Here is a 15699-nt window from a genome sequence, read left to right as displayed (position 1 = left end):
CGTTGATGTTCATGAAATTAATGTTCTTTGTTTGTCTTATAAAAAAATGATTTCAAAAACCCTGTAAATGCAGGAGTTATGGGGTTTTCAAAATGACAAATGCTGAAATATGCACTTTTGAGCTACCTTCCAACTTTATCCGATAGAGCTCGCAAAGCACCATCAGAATCAGTGAAAAACATAAAAACCCCTTAAATGGTGATTTATGGGGTTTTCGAAATGACTGATTCAAATAATTGTGGTATTGGTATTTCAGTACTGGTACTACCAAAAATAGCCATACAGTACTGGGATTTTTAGGGGTATGCATACCAGTTTACATCCCTGGTTTCAATTTAAATTTTTTATAATTTTATTTAATTAAAGTCTTTGTTCAGTAAAAGGTAAGATAGTCCAGGACTTCCAGGAGAATTAGGGTTCCATTGGGAATATTGAGGTGGAAAGCTGAAAATCGGTATACTGGTCTTTTTTGATGTCCTGAGTAAGGATACAAGGCTTTCGGATGTATCCGGTGTGAGTGTCTCCCCTTATTGTGGAATGTGGATCTTAGCCCCCCCCCCATTGCAGTTTTTGTTGATTATTTTCTCAAATATTACTCAGAACTCAAAATTAGCATGAAATAATCTGCATCAAATTTCCTTTCAGATGACCTATACATTACTTTTGAAACCCCAATGGGGGTGGGCCTACTGCTATACAAATTGTGGTAACTAAGGTTAAAATAAAATTGGAAATTTTTGGGACAAGGAATGATAGTTTCACTAGAGTGGAAAATTCTATGGATAAGAAGATAGGTAGATGGAAGGAATGAGACAATGGGAAAATAGGATCGAATGTAGGAAAGTAAAACCTACTAGATACCACATTACTAACTATGTATATCAGTTTCCATCTAAACTAAAACAATCTTCTCTACATGTAAATAAAAATGATTTTGTAAAATAACCAAGAAGTTACGAACATTGTTTGTGAGTAAATTTATTTCAATATTATCTTCATACGACGTATGATTCATTATATTTTGTGTTTAGTTCCAAATGGGTTTCAAATCATCTCATAATCGAGATATACGAGGGTCGGTAGAAAAGTAAAGATCCCTATTTTTTTTCTCAATGAAGAAATCAGATAGAGTAAAAAACTAATATATTTTCAGAAACTACATTCTTTCAGCTATTTTTTGGCATAATTACTTGAGCGATTATCACATTTTGTCACATCTTGATGTGAGTTTTAAAATATCTCCTCCACAGAATTAGCATCCAACGAAGTAGTTCACAGTATCATCCAATTTTTGAAATTTGACGGCAAACCCCCAACTGAAATTCATCCACAGTTGGCCCAGAGGTATGGATGTAAGGGTACAAGTGTTCAACATGTGCGATTGTGCGTAAGTGGTGGTCTTTGGTCCATGAAAGGGCCATAAAGTTGAAAGACAAAAAGGTACCCAGGTCGTCTGTTTGGGCTGGCAGATGCACTTGTGCTTAAACGGTCAGAAAGAACTTCAAAATCACTGTATCTGATTTGGAGGGTGATTTACTGGTGAATTAGACGAGTTATAAGCACTTATTCGCCTCATAGTGGGGAAAAATAGCAATATTAAAAATTGGGTGCCTTATGGGGTTGGACGGAAATTTGGTGGAGGAGATATTTTAAAACTCTCATCAAGATATGACAAAATGTGTTGATTGCCTAAGTACTTATGTCAAATGTCAAAAAATAGCTGAAAGAATGTAGTTTCTGAAAATATAATATTAGTTTTTTACTTTATCTGATTTCTTCATTGAGAAAAAAAATAGGGATCTTTACTTTTCTACCGACCCTCGTATATCATTTAATTTAGTAGGTAGGTAAACTACCTATTCACAATTTATAATTAAACCATATTGAGGAAATTAAACTAATTAAAAGTCTATCATCAGACTATCTCATATTTACAATTAGGTATATCAAGGAGCTAAATAATTATAGCATATCTAACCTAAAAAGGGGGACTTGTTACTACTCACCACATATCGATCACCAGCACCTCTGTGCTTCGGCTTTAAGCAGCCATATCAGGAACCATATTGAGGAGAGAAAATTATCCACAAGTCACGAATATGATAGATCAAATGAAATTCAAGTCAATTCTTTTCAACTCATTATAATGTCGAGATGCAGTAAAAGCTCGTTATAACGCTTTCAGTTATAACGCTAATTTTGTTATAACACTGATTTCCTCTGGTCCATACTTAGACAATCCCATTTCGTCGGCTAAGTGCGAAAGGGTGCCTTGTGCAACTCAGTACTTAATACCTGTGTAAAACTGCCTTTCCACACTGAGCGCCATCTATCAGTCCAAGTTCAAATCTGAAGGCATCTTCGGTGATGGGAAGGGTGCCTTGAGGTAACATGACTTTTGGTTTGAACATTTTGGACTGATAGATGGTGCTCAGAGTGGAAAGACCGTTTTACACAGGTGTCAAGTAACGAATTTCACGAGGCACTTTTTTGTACTTAGCCGACGATTTAAACTAATGTAAAATTAATCGCGATATAACGCTCATGAGCGATTATAAATCGCGTTTTAACGCTCTAAAATTCCGGAAAAATCACATTTTATTTATAATTTTGACAACAAAAAAACAATTTTTTGCGACAAAAAAGCTTACTTTCATCAAGTTTCATGTAAAAAATTCTCACTTTCTGAAAGTTTTGACCACAACAACAGTTTTAAGTTTGCAATTTTTGCAGTTTAGATCTTTAAAAAAGTAAAAAAAAACTTTTATGGCAAAATTTTACCAAAAAATCTGCTTTTCAACTTCAACAGTTTAATCAGTTCATACAAGCAAGTAAAATTATTTTCAATTTTGGCCAAAAAAAGTGAGATTTTTTGAAAACTTAATCAAACTCTAATAGAGGGAGAGGCTTGATTACAATTCTTTCAAAAAAAGCGGGTAAGTGACCAAGGAACGTGTTTTTTTAATAGAAGAAATCTTAATGAATGAATGAATGGAAATTAAATGGTTTCAATCAACTGCAGGTAAATGATTGAACATTTTAATGTCACCAAAAGTTTTATTTTTTATCAATTGTCTGCATTTAAGAAGGATTTTTGTCTATGTATGAACCCCAGTTGTTCAAATTTTTAAGAAAGTTCACGTTTCCACTTCTTTTATTACACTCTTTTTGCTTTAAAACGAGAATTCGCGGTATAACGCTAATCAGCGTTAAAATGAGACTTTTGGTTATAACGCGCTTCGGCTTATAACGCTCTTTTTTTCCGGTCCCTTGAAGAGCGTTATAACGAGCTTTTACTGTAATATCACATTATAATACACATCATAGAAAATCAAGTTATTTCAAAAAGTAAATTAACACGGAGAACGCACAAAACATACGTCTACATAATTCCAAAGCAAATCATAAGTTAATAGGCTCGTCATAACCGTATATCAAATTTAGTGAATATTCAAACGAGACCTACAACAAACTCTAGTATCCGATTTCTTAACCTAACAGGATCCTATCATAGGCGTTAAATATAGGTATCTATACAACAAAATAACGTGTTCTCTTGAAAAATGCGAAGGGGGGGTCGTTTTTTAAAACACTTTAGGAGTACTGTTGCCTATGTAGAATGCGGATGTTAGGGGAAGGGGGTAACAAATATTGAGATTTCCAAAAGCATCTATTCTAAATGTGCACCCATCCCAAACACTTTATACAACATCATTTCTGAACGCTCCCCCACATGTGGACCCCTGACCCTCTCCTATTTAGTTTTTACTATTTTTCACCATAAATACCACTTTTTTTGAAAATTTTCTCCTCTACAACTTTTCACAGCGATGAATTTTCTATCAAATTATGTAGCTCAACTTCCGAATGCTCCCTCACAAGTGGATTCTTGGCCCCCTCCTAATCAGTTTTCGCAGTTTTTCACGTTGAATATCACTTTTTTGAAAATTTTCTTCTCTACAACTTAGAACAACGATGAATTTTCTGCCAATTCTGAAACTTAATTTCCGAACACTCCCCTATAAGTGGCTGTGGCTACATAATTTAGGGTGAAAAATAGTAAAAACTAAATAGGAGGGGGTAAGGGGTCCACATGTGGGGGAGCGTTCAGAAATGATGCTGCATAAAGTGTTTAGGATGGGTGTACATTAGAATAGTGATGCTTTTGGAAGTCACAATATTTGTTACCTCTTCCCCTAACACCAGCATTTGACATAGGCAACACTTCAATGTTGTGGGGGGGCGTTCGTTTTGCCGCGCACGGTGAAAGATTACGTAATGATAAAAAATGAAATTATCTATACTATGTATAAAGCTGCAACAAAAATAAATCAAATCAAATCAAGCTTTATTGTACAAGTGTTACAAATACTTACAACAATATATGTAGATAACACTCGTGGCCCTAAGATAGGGCAAAAGCCTCCCCCAGCCTGCACTATTCTTTCCTGTCCTGGGCGATCTTTTGAAACTCCAAATTTCAGGAGTTGAGAGAAGAGAATATTTTTGCAGAAAATACATCATATTATTATTTTATTACATCACTCTCAATTTGCTGAACTAAAAGGTACCCTATCATCTTTATGATTTTTTTTTTTTTCAAATATTTCAGTGTAATATTTATGTGACATTGTAAAAATGTCACTACATTGGTGTGAGTGATGTCTTGGTGGCCATTTTGCTGGGTACATTTTATATCACCAGTAAGTCACCAGACATCACAATGCAATATTATTACATATCTCCTCGGTGATATTGCATGATGTTATAGTGACATTGCAATGCTTACTGGGATCCCCCTCCCCCCGCCACCACCCAATCGAATGTCACCATTTTTTGAAATGAGCTGTAGCTTCCAGCAAAAGTTCAAAGTGAGGAAATGGAAAATTATGTTTTTACAAATCTCAAATTCATTAGGTAAGTATTCAATAGAAATTGAAAATTGTCAATTTTGGCAACGAATTAATATGTAAAACGAATTACTTGAAAATTCAAACTTCAAAGCGATGAAATTGAAAATGATGTTTTGTCTACTTTGAAAATATAATCCTGTCATAAGTTCGACCTTCTGAATCGATTACCAAAAGTGAATTCCAAATCCAAAGCAATGAAATGGAAAATTATGTTTTTACTAATCTCAAATAATATTTTTTTTTAAAAATCCAAAATTGTAAATGTTTGCAAGAAATTTCTCGAAAATTTGGCCAATTTCCAACAGTAAAGTGCACCCTCCAGTGGCAATTTGCATTTTGCAATCAACGTCATTATTTATATTTGCCTAATATGTGATTTGGTTCAACACTGATAAAAAGTTTACCTATTTGTTTTTAAGCAAAAAATTAAAATTAAAATTAAAAAAAAATCAGCTTTTGAAATCATTATAAGTGCTGCATTTCAAATAAGAGAAACAAATTTTTAATGAAAGTTATGCGAATTTTTCGAAAAAGACGTAGTTGTAACCCTCAATTTTGATATTTTGATTTTGATTTCGCTTCAGTTATGGTTACTTCATGTGAGGGGTCTAGGTGCAAAAGTGACAAGATCCCAAAAAGGCAAAAATGAGTTATGCATGTGACTGGATAGAGAATGTCAAGCCGCGTCCAATCAACACCTCCTATACAAGAAGGGGGGTTTGTTATTCTCACATACAGTTAGCAACCTTATCGCTTATCCATGCTCAAACTCGTTCCTTTTTTCCAAACAAACATCAATCCAAAATTCCGAATGCAAAATCAAATCATATATTATCAATCAATGGATAAACTTATGGATGGAATGTTTTTGGAATGAAATTTGATGTAATAATTTTATTTTAATAGTAATTATTACTAGTTGCAATTGCAGCTATGGATTTTATTCAATTTTTGATGGAAAACAGTACCTGGAAGGAGATTTAACGGGATAATATCATAATAAAGATCAACATCAATCATCATATGTCATAGTCATATTATGGTGGTTCTTTACACTTGGCGGGTAGTACAGGGGTCGGCGTAAGTTAGTATTCCGATTTGCACAAACAAAAATTTTTTAAAACAAAAAGTAATTTTTTTCTGTAGTGACAAAGTGGGGAACGAAACTATTATTACCAAGGTGTTGGTGGGACTTCTACGAACACAACGCACTACTTACATGACCCTCTATCTACTAATTACACACAACAGGGTGTTGAAGAAAACTCATCAGTTTTCGAATGCGAATACTAACTTACGCCGACCCCTGTATATTAAAGATGTAAGGAGTAACTTGATCCTATTTGCAGATGACACCACAGCACTAATTCCTATGAATATAGGTGTCTCAGTGCAGCAGGTTGTGGATGACTTGGTAGTATGGTTCAGAATAAATAAAATGAAATTAAATCTTGAGAAAACAAACCTAATATATTTTGGTCACAGCACACAAAATTTCAATTTGGCACTGTCTATCAATAGAGTTGAATGTCTAAAATTTCTGGGAGTATATATCAACTCCAGTCTAACTTGGACTGATCACATAGACTATCTAGCTGGAAAATTATCATCAATAAATTATCTTCTTTGGCAATTAAAAGGTGTCACCAATGTGCAAACTTTAAAAATGGCATATTATGGATTGTTCCAATCTAATATGGCATATGGCTTGGTGTTTTGGGGCGCTAATATCAGTCTTATGCAGAGAATTTTTGTAATACAAAAACGAGCAATTAGAATCATCTATCGAATGCAAGTCACAGAATCATGCAAAAACATCTTTCTTTCAAATGAAATTTTAACCTTACCCTGCTTATACATATTTCTGATAGCCCAAATTGTGAAGAAGGGCGTAGTAAAATTACATACCCCTCAACATAGTCATTATACTAGAAATAGCCAACAACTACATAGCACACAATTCAGGACTAAATTTTACCAAGTTAGTATCGACTTCATGGCTGCAAAAATTTATAACAAAATTCCAAATGAAATCAAAGTTATCAATTGCACAAAATTATTTTCTAAAACTCTGAAAAAATGGCTGCTAAAAAAAGCATTCTATTCAATAGATGAGTATATGGACGCTGTTACATAACTGAGTGCATCTGAAACTGAACTTTCAGTGACTTCTTGTATTTTTGATTTATCGTCTTCAATAGTAATGATCATTTATACAGCATCATTGTTTCTTTTAAATTTCTGTTTTGTGATCAATAATTTTGTGATGTTGTAAATAATTCTAAAATTATTTTTAATGTATTTCTATTGCAATTATGTTTTCTGTTTTTTCTTTGTTCTGTTTTTTTTTTTTTTTTTTTTTTTATTCTATTGCTTTATCGAAGACATTTATGTAAATATGTATCTGTGCTATTCCCACACCTCTATAATGCTGTACATGGTGCATTCTTTAAATTTTCATATTATTTCATTCTATTATTCATTTTTTTATACATTGTTAGTAAATAAGTCGACTTTGTAAATGCAGCTATGCTGCCTATTGCAAAAAATAAAGTTGATTTGATTTGAGAGTGTATACGATTTTTAATTTCGTATTTTTTCTAAAACGGATGCATTAAACTGTTGGAAATTTATGTAGTGCATGTAATTACGATTGAGAAAGTGAATTAAATTATTAAGAAACACTCAAATGGCTTTAAAAGAAGAATATTAAGCTCATTGTGAAATTATCATGCACACGGACACTCGCTACGGTTTTAAGGATTTCTCAGGATGTACTCGATGGAATTTGATGAATTTTGGATATGTTGTACAAAAATGCCCACTTTACATCAAGATCAAGACAAAGCCCTTTTTTTCGAATTTTCATTTTTTCAATGACTAATTTTGGAAATTATGAAGTCGCGAAAAGATGTAACGAATTTGGGGTCACAAACTCAAAATTTTGAAAAAAGGGCTTTGTCTTGATGTAAAGTGGGCATTTTTGTACAACATATCCAAAATTCATCAAATTCCATCGAGTACATCCTGAGAAATCCTTAAAACCGTAGCGAGTGTCCGTGTGCATGATAATTTCACATTCACAATGAACTTAATATTCTTCTTTTAAAGCCATTTAAGTGTTTCTTAATAATTTAATTCACTTTCTCAATCGTAATTACATGCACTACATAAATTTCCAACAGTTTAATGCATCCGTTTTAGAAAAAATACGAAATTAAAAATCGTATACACTCTGCCTTGACATCTTGAATATACTACCCGCAAAGTGTAAAGAACCACCTTATGTATAATTCCGCATATTTTCTGATTTCCGATTCTAAATTAAATTTTTCATCGAGGATTATTAGAATAATACTTCATCATTTCATTATTAACTCTACGTTTTCTACTCGTCAGTCCGTCAGTTGTCATTCAACTTGTGGACTTGATCTACTACTACTCGATATTGTTCAAGTTGAAAGATCAGAGCCATCAGAGGTGAATGCTTTTAGCCCTTATTTACCCTACAATGTTCCAATTATTCCACTTTGGTTCAAACTCTATTCCTGATCCCAATCATCTAAAACAAAAATTCTGAAATTATATGTACTTAGACATATGTATTACTACACCCAGAATACCCAGATTATCAACTCTAGTTCCTTTGATTTTTAATTTCTCAGAGACTCAGACATTCCTCCGTAAATTTATTGTGTCTATAGTCTATACTGGTCTATACTGAATGCAAAATGATAAATTGATTACTTGATTAGTGTATGAAACACGATGATATACACAAGATTGGCAAGATTACAAGAATAAACCTTGCGAATTGAAACTATGGATTAGAGTGAATATTCAATCAGGAGTAGGGATCATAAAACTTCAAACACATCATCTTCAAATAGTTTTAATTACGTACGTCGTCTTGTTTCAGTCGCAAAATTATTGAATTTTAATAACTTAATACTTAATTCTTTCTCCAACCTCCAACGAAATAAGTACATAGCGATTTATGTTCATCAGAAAACAATAACTGATAAGTGAGTGAACAGTGAACGTTTTCATTGTTGATTCGTTCGCGTAGGTTGCTAACTGTATGTGAGAATAACAAACCCCCGAAAGGATACTTTTAAAAAGCAAAAAACCCGCCAAGCTAGAAAAAAACTGCAAAAGTTGGTCTTTAAAAAAAAAAATAATAGATAAATGTACCTCAAAAAAAAAAAAAATCAGAAACCTTCTGCTGAAAAAATAATGTGATATCAAACTACCGCCAAGCAATAATTTGTTTTAAAAATCAATTTTTTTCTGTCTGGGCATTTAAAAATTTTAGGCGCATCAGTTTCAAAGATGTACTCTACAAAATCATATCAAAGTAAAAAGTGCTTGAAAATCATTGTAGGATAGAAACACTCAAATCCATCAGGTATTGAAAATGAATTTGAAAACCGGGCCGAAAAGAAAGTTCCCGCCAAGCTTGGCCCGGTTTTCAAATTCATTTTCAATACCTGATGGATTTGAGTGTTTCTATCCCACAATGATTTTCAAGCACTTTTTACTTTGATATGATTTTGTAGAGTACATCTTTGAAACTGATGCGCCTAAAATTTTTAAATGCCCAGACAGAAAAAAATTGATTTTTAAAACAAATTATTGCTTGGCGGTAGTTTGATATCACATTATTTTTTCAGCAGAAGGTTTCTGATTTTTTTTTTGAGGTACATTTATCTATTATTTTTTTTTTAAAGACCAACTTTTGCAGTTTTTTTCTAGCTTGGCGGGTTTTTTGCTTTTTAAAAGTATTTTTTCGGGGGATATCAGTCGTTTTTTTTTGTTTTTGTTGAAGTACCTATTTCCTTCTATCAGTTTTTTTTCAAAAACCAACCTTATGCAGTTTTTTTTCTAGCTTGGCGGGTTTTTTGCTTTTTAAAAGTATTTTTTCGGGGATATCAGTCATTTTTTTAAAATTGTATTTGCCTACCAATTTTTATTCAAAGATTAACTTTTGTAGTAATTTTTTTAGTTCAGTAGGTTTTTTCTTCTTAGAAGTATTTTTTCAGAAGGGATATCAGTTGCTTCTTTTTAATGAATAAAAATTTATTTTAAAAAAAACAAACAATAATTTCTGTATGATAGGGTATCAAATCTGTCATCTGTACACTGGTGAATGGTATTATTTTTGTAATCAATGATGAAAAACTGAAACTAGTTAAAAACTGAAACGGAAATGAATAAGAAATTGAAACTAAATAAAACTGAAAACTGAAAAAAATGCAAAGACGCAAAACTAAAACTGAAAAAAAAAACAAAACTAAGGGTGAAAGTCTTGTGCAAGTCTTGGTTTTTGCCATCATAGTCAAGTCAAAACGCCGACAGATAGAAAATTTTAAAAACCCCTCCCTTCTCGTACTGCATAGCTTATAAATTATCTAAAATGATTCGCCAATAATACAGGTTCATAGAGCAAGTGATTTTGTTAATTTTCAGTAAACTCTAAGTATATTTAAGTGATTAGATATCACTATAGGCTCTGATGTTACACTTACTAGGGAACCTCGCGAAGTGTCCCCCGGGGATATGGATGGAAAGTGGTGTAAGTGGTAGCCCATGACCCAAGTACCACACCATTAAAATATTAGCTGCCAGTTTTGAGTTTAGCTCCCACAGTAGAATTTTGAATTTTCAAATTTTGTAAAAATCACTACCCCGACGCCTACGTTTTTCCCACGGTGTTGTCGTGGGAAAATTCTGACCAATGCCCTTGACCAAAATACTTCTTTCATCTTTCCATGTTAAAGTACCTTAAGCTCAATTTTTCATATTTCTTTCCAGGAAATTTCAAATTTTAATGAAAAATGAAGAAATATGTTCAATTACAGGATTTTTATTTAAGATTGTGGTAATGTTCGCGAGTAAAGAAACATTGTATGCATATCGTCTTCCTACACCAAGAACACCGAATGAATGTAGCTAGTTTTTTACATATTTCACAGGTCATTCCTTCAAACTCAAAGCATATCTCTTTCAAACTTTCATAACCTTCTTCTTTAGCAACGTCAAATCCGCCTCGTCTCCATCCAGATCGAAAAAGGGGTTCAAAAGATGAATTTTGAAATTGGTCCAGAATTAAACTGTTAAGCAATAAAATATTATCTCTTTGGTGTAAATCTATTTCCAATCCATCCATTATCACTCGTTCCGTAAATCTTTTCACAAAATCCTTCCATTCTTTGAAGCCCACGAGGTCGAGAGGCTGCATAATTTTGGTCGACCCTTCCGGCAAATCTCGAATTACGATATTTTTATTTTCTATTTCGAAAATCTTTTCGTCTTTCTGACCTGTCCACGCATCTTTAATCAAACACCCTTTTGTTTTGATAATCCTTCCTAGAACATTTTTTGTGAAATCTATCAACAAGTTCTTGCTCATTTTCCCCGATGTCGAACATGTTATGTGCAAGTTTCTTGGTTTTTTCATATTTTTTTCAACAATCCGGCCAAATCGTCCTGTAGGTTCTTGCAAACAGATCGACATCGGGGAAAATAATTGGCCCTTCATGTTCATTACTGGTGTGATGGTGTAGGAATGTGTCAAGCTGTTCATATTCTGGGCTATTGCCTCCGCATCTTTTAACCCGCGAAAAGACAGTGTACGACCACCATGAAGTTCGTAATTTAGACCAGATTGGTCAAAATTGAAGATCTCTTCATCTTTGAAATGCGGTGCGACATTATCATTAAATTCCAAGTGAAATGCCAATCCTCTGGTTTCTATGTCTGCAATTTTCTCTACGCTTCCCGTCGTTATGAACTTTGTTATCTTCCGAGAGCAGATTCTATTCTTTTTTTTAAAATCCAATATCCAAGTCTGCGACGCTTTAAAATTTTCGGTTTTGATATTTAACTCTGATGCTTTTTGGAGCGCCCAAGTTTTGATATCTCTATCATGCACTGTAAGATTTTGGCGCCTAGCTTCTGTAAATTTATCCAAAGTGAATTGAGAGATTTTTTGAAATTTATCACGGAGCGGTCCCATTTTGGCATAGTATTCTCGAAATCGCGAAATGTAATTTTTGTCTCGAATGCGTCGGAAATTGTGTTGAATGACTTTGAAGGAAGGTGGATTTTTTTGTGAATCAATCCATTTCAGACATTTCTCAATGTACTCGAAGGTAAATGTATTGTCAAATGATTCGGAGATGACTTTCGCTTCTTCGTCATGTTCTGGATTCATCAAAACAAGATCTGATTCGTCTTCGATTTCAAATATCTCTTCTTCCGCAAATTTTAAACTTTGGTAAATATGCTTCGCTATTTTTTTTTCATCATCATTCAAGTCGACAGTTTTGGAAGTTTTATTGAACTGAGATAACAAATTTTGAAGAATATTTGCAGCGTTGATTGGCATTTCAGTTGTTTAATGAAAATGGAATTGAGACTTGTTTTTTGAAAAATCAATACGTCAAAGATGATTTTCAAAATGCCTAGAATGAAAATGCCAGGCAGTTTCAAAAATCTATACCAGTGTGTTGATGAAGTTGCTTTTTTTTTTTATTTTTGCAGGTCTTAACCACGCTAAACCAAACGATAATACAGAATCGAAAAAAAATCTGAAACCATCAATAACTAAAAATCAATTTTTCTACCTACTCTTGAACCGATTTTCTTATTTTCTATCACATAGGTAATCGCCTTGCATAGCTTTATACCTTTTTTTTTGTTTGTTTCAATTCAAGGATGCCAGGGAAGGATACAATATTTTCTGGTAAAAAAATTTTTGAGCAGCAATTTTGAAATTTTTAAAATTTAAAATTTCACTGAAGAAGTCAAACTGAAAACTAGCAGTTGGAATTTTTCAATTTTCCATCATCAAAAATGAAAAATTTGTATAATCCTCATTCCTCAAAAAGTATAGTATCATGAACAATTGAGTAAAATTGGAAAATAAAATGTGGTCCTATGGTCTAGCGCATTGGTCAGAATTTTGCCACGACAACACCGTGGGAAAAACGTAAGCGTCGGGGTAGTGATTTTTACAAAATTTGAAAATTCAAAATTCTACTGTGGGAGCTAAACTCAAAACTGGCAGCTAATATTTTAATGGTGTGGTACTTGGGTCATGAGCTACCACTTACACCACTTTCCATCCATATCCCCGGGGGACACTTCGCGAGGTTCCCTTAAGTGTAACATCAGAGCCTATCGTTCTGTAAATTATTGATAATAATCACTCGATAGTCGATAATTCATCTTCAAACAGACGAATACCTAGACCTAGGTAATTGGTAAAATTATCTAAATTTTGTACTCTACACGTGATATTAAATTATACCACAACCATCGATGCGTATCATTGGAGGAAAAAATCAACAAGTAACTAGAAACTCACAAGATCATGTATTATGGTTACTGTACATAGAACAGAATGAGTCTGAGAATGAACAACTCGATGTACATATGTATTAGAATTGAAATAATGCGCGTTCAATGCTCAATTAGTTAGTAGTTACTAGTTACTTGCATTATGACTTGTTGACTCGATCAACGATGAGACAAGACAAATCATGTATATCACTTTCACTACATCAGAAATCTAGCTATTCGAACACAAATCAAAATGAAAAATGTCCAAAAAGACACACAGCATACAACCAACTGATAATGAAATATTAACGATGTATAAATAATTGTACGAAAGCAGCAGTGATAACTGCCGAAACTCTACGATGAGGTAATTTGTGAGTCACAACGAATTACTCGTTCAATGTAATAAAAGCTCTTCGTACATAGGAGTAAATTCTACTTACACCAATAATTTACCTCAGCATAGTATAATCTACCCTTTTATTATTGAAATAGAAAGATTTCACTTCTTTACAAATGTATTAGACCATTTCATCGTTCATATCATACATGCACAAATTGCCTCTGATCACTTTGGCCAATTGTGTATTTAGTAACTGCATTAGATTAACTGAGAACCGAGCAAAACTGTACATCATCTCAAAAGTTACTTCTGTTTGCGATCTTTTTGTTTAGTTTGTGTGGCGATACCCCAATATTGAGCTTTTTTGTCATTTTTCTTTGATTCTTGCTCTGCAAAAGAAAACAAACACAAATTAGTTGAAAAAATTTATCTGCATCTTTTTGTTGTTAACTGATTGGGATGATAAAGCTTTCAAAATGTTTTTAACAGCTTGTTCTTGGATTACTCACCGGAATCAAGGCTATTTTGTTCTTAGATAGATAGATTTAACAAACTGACATGTTTCATACCAGCCTGAAAATAGAAGAAATAACAATGGGTTAGAATGTGTTAGGGATTGGGACACTTCAAAACACAGTTTACATAACAGATTTCAAGTTTCAGTGATTTTACAATCCAGACTTGAAGAACTGATACCTACGTAGGAGTATTCCATAAGGTGGAATACAAGAATTTGACAAAATGATTGATAAAATAGTTAACACTTACCTACGATTTCTTTTAGAGTTATTTCTTTCAATCTGCAGGAACTGAGGTTCAGCTTTCTGATTCTTTATTCTGTCTTTCAAATTATCAGCAACCATTTGTAATACTTTTAAGTACTGTCAAACCCCCTAATTTCGGACAGGGTACGTAATTTCGGACACTCAGTGTTTTTGCTCTTTTATTGATAAGAACCAAGGGTACAAGTAAAAGTGAACACTTCTTCTATTAGTTTAGATCACGGACAATCTCCTTGATGTAAGAATTTTCATTTTACACTATTTATTTAGCCATTAAAATGGACTTTACAAAGTGCTTCATGTAAAGTGTGGGGAAAAAGTTATTCACAGAGTCTATCCAAATGCTTTCATAACCACGAAAATCGCTCTAAAATATCAAGAAGTCACTGGTAATTAAAAATAAAATTCATTTATCAAATTTCACGTTTTGTTTCTATTATTTAAATCCTAAAAACTGAAAAAGTTGCGAAACGGATCATTATTTCGGACACTTTGGTTAACGCTTTACCGAGATTGGAAGGGTAACACTGATGCACTTGCAAATGTGTATTTTTCGAGTTCGACGGTATTTTTTCAAGTGTTTTCAGTTTTGATGAAGATATTGTACTATTATTTCACTCATTTTCCTAAAAACCATTCTGAAAAGTAAAAGTCGGAGTCGTAAAATCATCAACAAGGAGTTTGATAAGAAATTGTTCAATGTTACCAACTTATTTTTCTAATGAGAAAGTGGATAATGAGAGTGCTGAACATTTCCTTGAAAAATTGTTTTTCTCTACATTTCACATCATGATTCGAGCTGTTTTTGATTGGAGTTGTTTTTCAGAGGTAAATAATTTCTTTTTCAACTAAAATTTTCGAGTTCCCACGTTAAAGAAAAAGTGTCCGAAATTAGGGTACCTTGGACCTAATTTCGGACACTTTTCGGATTCAAATTAAATAAACAAAATCACGTAAAATTTATAAATTGATGCTCAAAAACGATTCACACGATGACATTCTATGAGAATGTGAAGATAAACACCAAGTTGAATCGCTCGTTTTAAAGCCCTTTTCGAAAAACGTGAAAAAGTGTCCGAAATTAGGGGTTTTGACAGTATGATTTAAACTAAAATCACAAAATCACAATTCACCAGATTCACAAAGGAATACTTCTTATCACTGTTTACTGTTGTCTGTTTCTGTTCGTTGGGGGGGACTTCGTCCCCCCCACACCCCCCCTTGGGCTTCGCCCAAACTGCTTTCTCCCAGGGATGGAAGAGCCTTGAATTCAGGGCTCCCGCTCTTGGCTCTGGCTCAGCTCCCCGCAAGTTTC

General features: G+C 33.4%; 2 long non-coding RNA genes across 2 annotated transcripts in view; both read right to left on the bottom strand.

Moving 5' to 3' along the window:
• Positions 1–15699, bottom strand: part of LOC135835231 (uncharacterized) — a 69498-nt gene that overhangs the window by 10745 nt on the left and 43054 nt on the right. The window lies entirely within an intron of this gene.
• Positions 13726–15503, bottom strand: LOC135835230 (uncharacterized). The gene is made up of 3 exons (XR_010556841.1): positions 14371–15503; positions 14112–14175; positions 13726–13991 (listed from the first exon to the last, which is right to left on the bottom strand). It is a non-coding gene; the product is annotated as an uncharacterized LOC135835230 (long non-coding RNA).

The sequence above is a fragment of the Planococcus citri genome, chromosome 2 (assembly GCF_950023065.1).
Source record: "Planococcus citri chromosome 2, ihPlaCitr1.1, whole genome shotgun sequence".
NCBI lineage: Eukaryota > Metazoa > Arthropoda > Insecta > Hemiptera > Pseudococcidae > Planococcus > Planococcus citri.
This window is presented reverse-complemented; position numbering and strand designations above follow the sequence as displayed.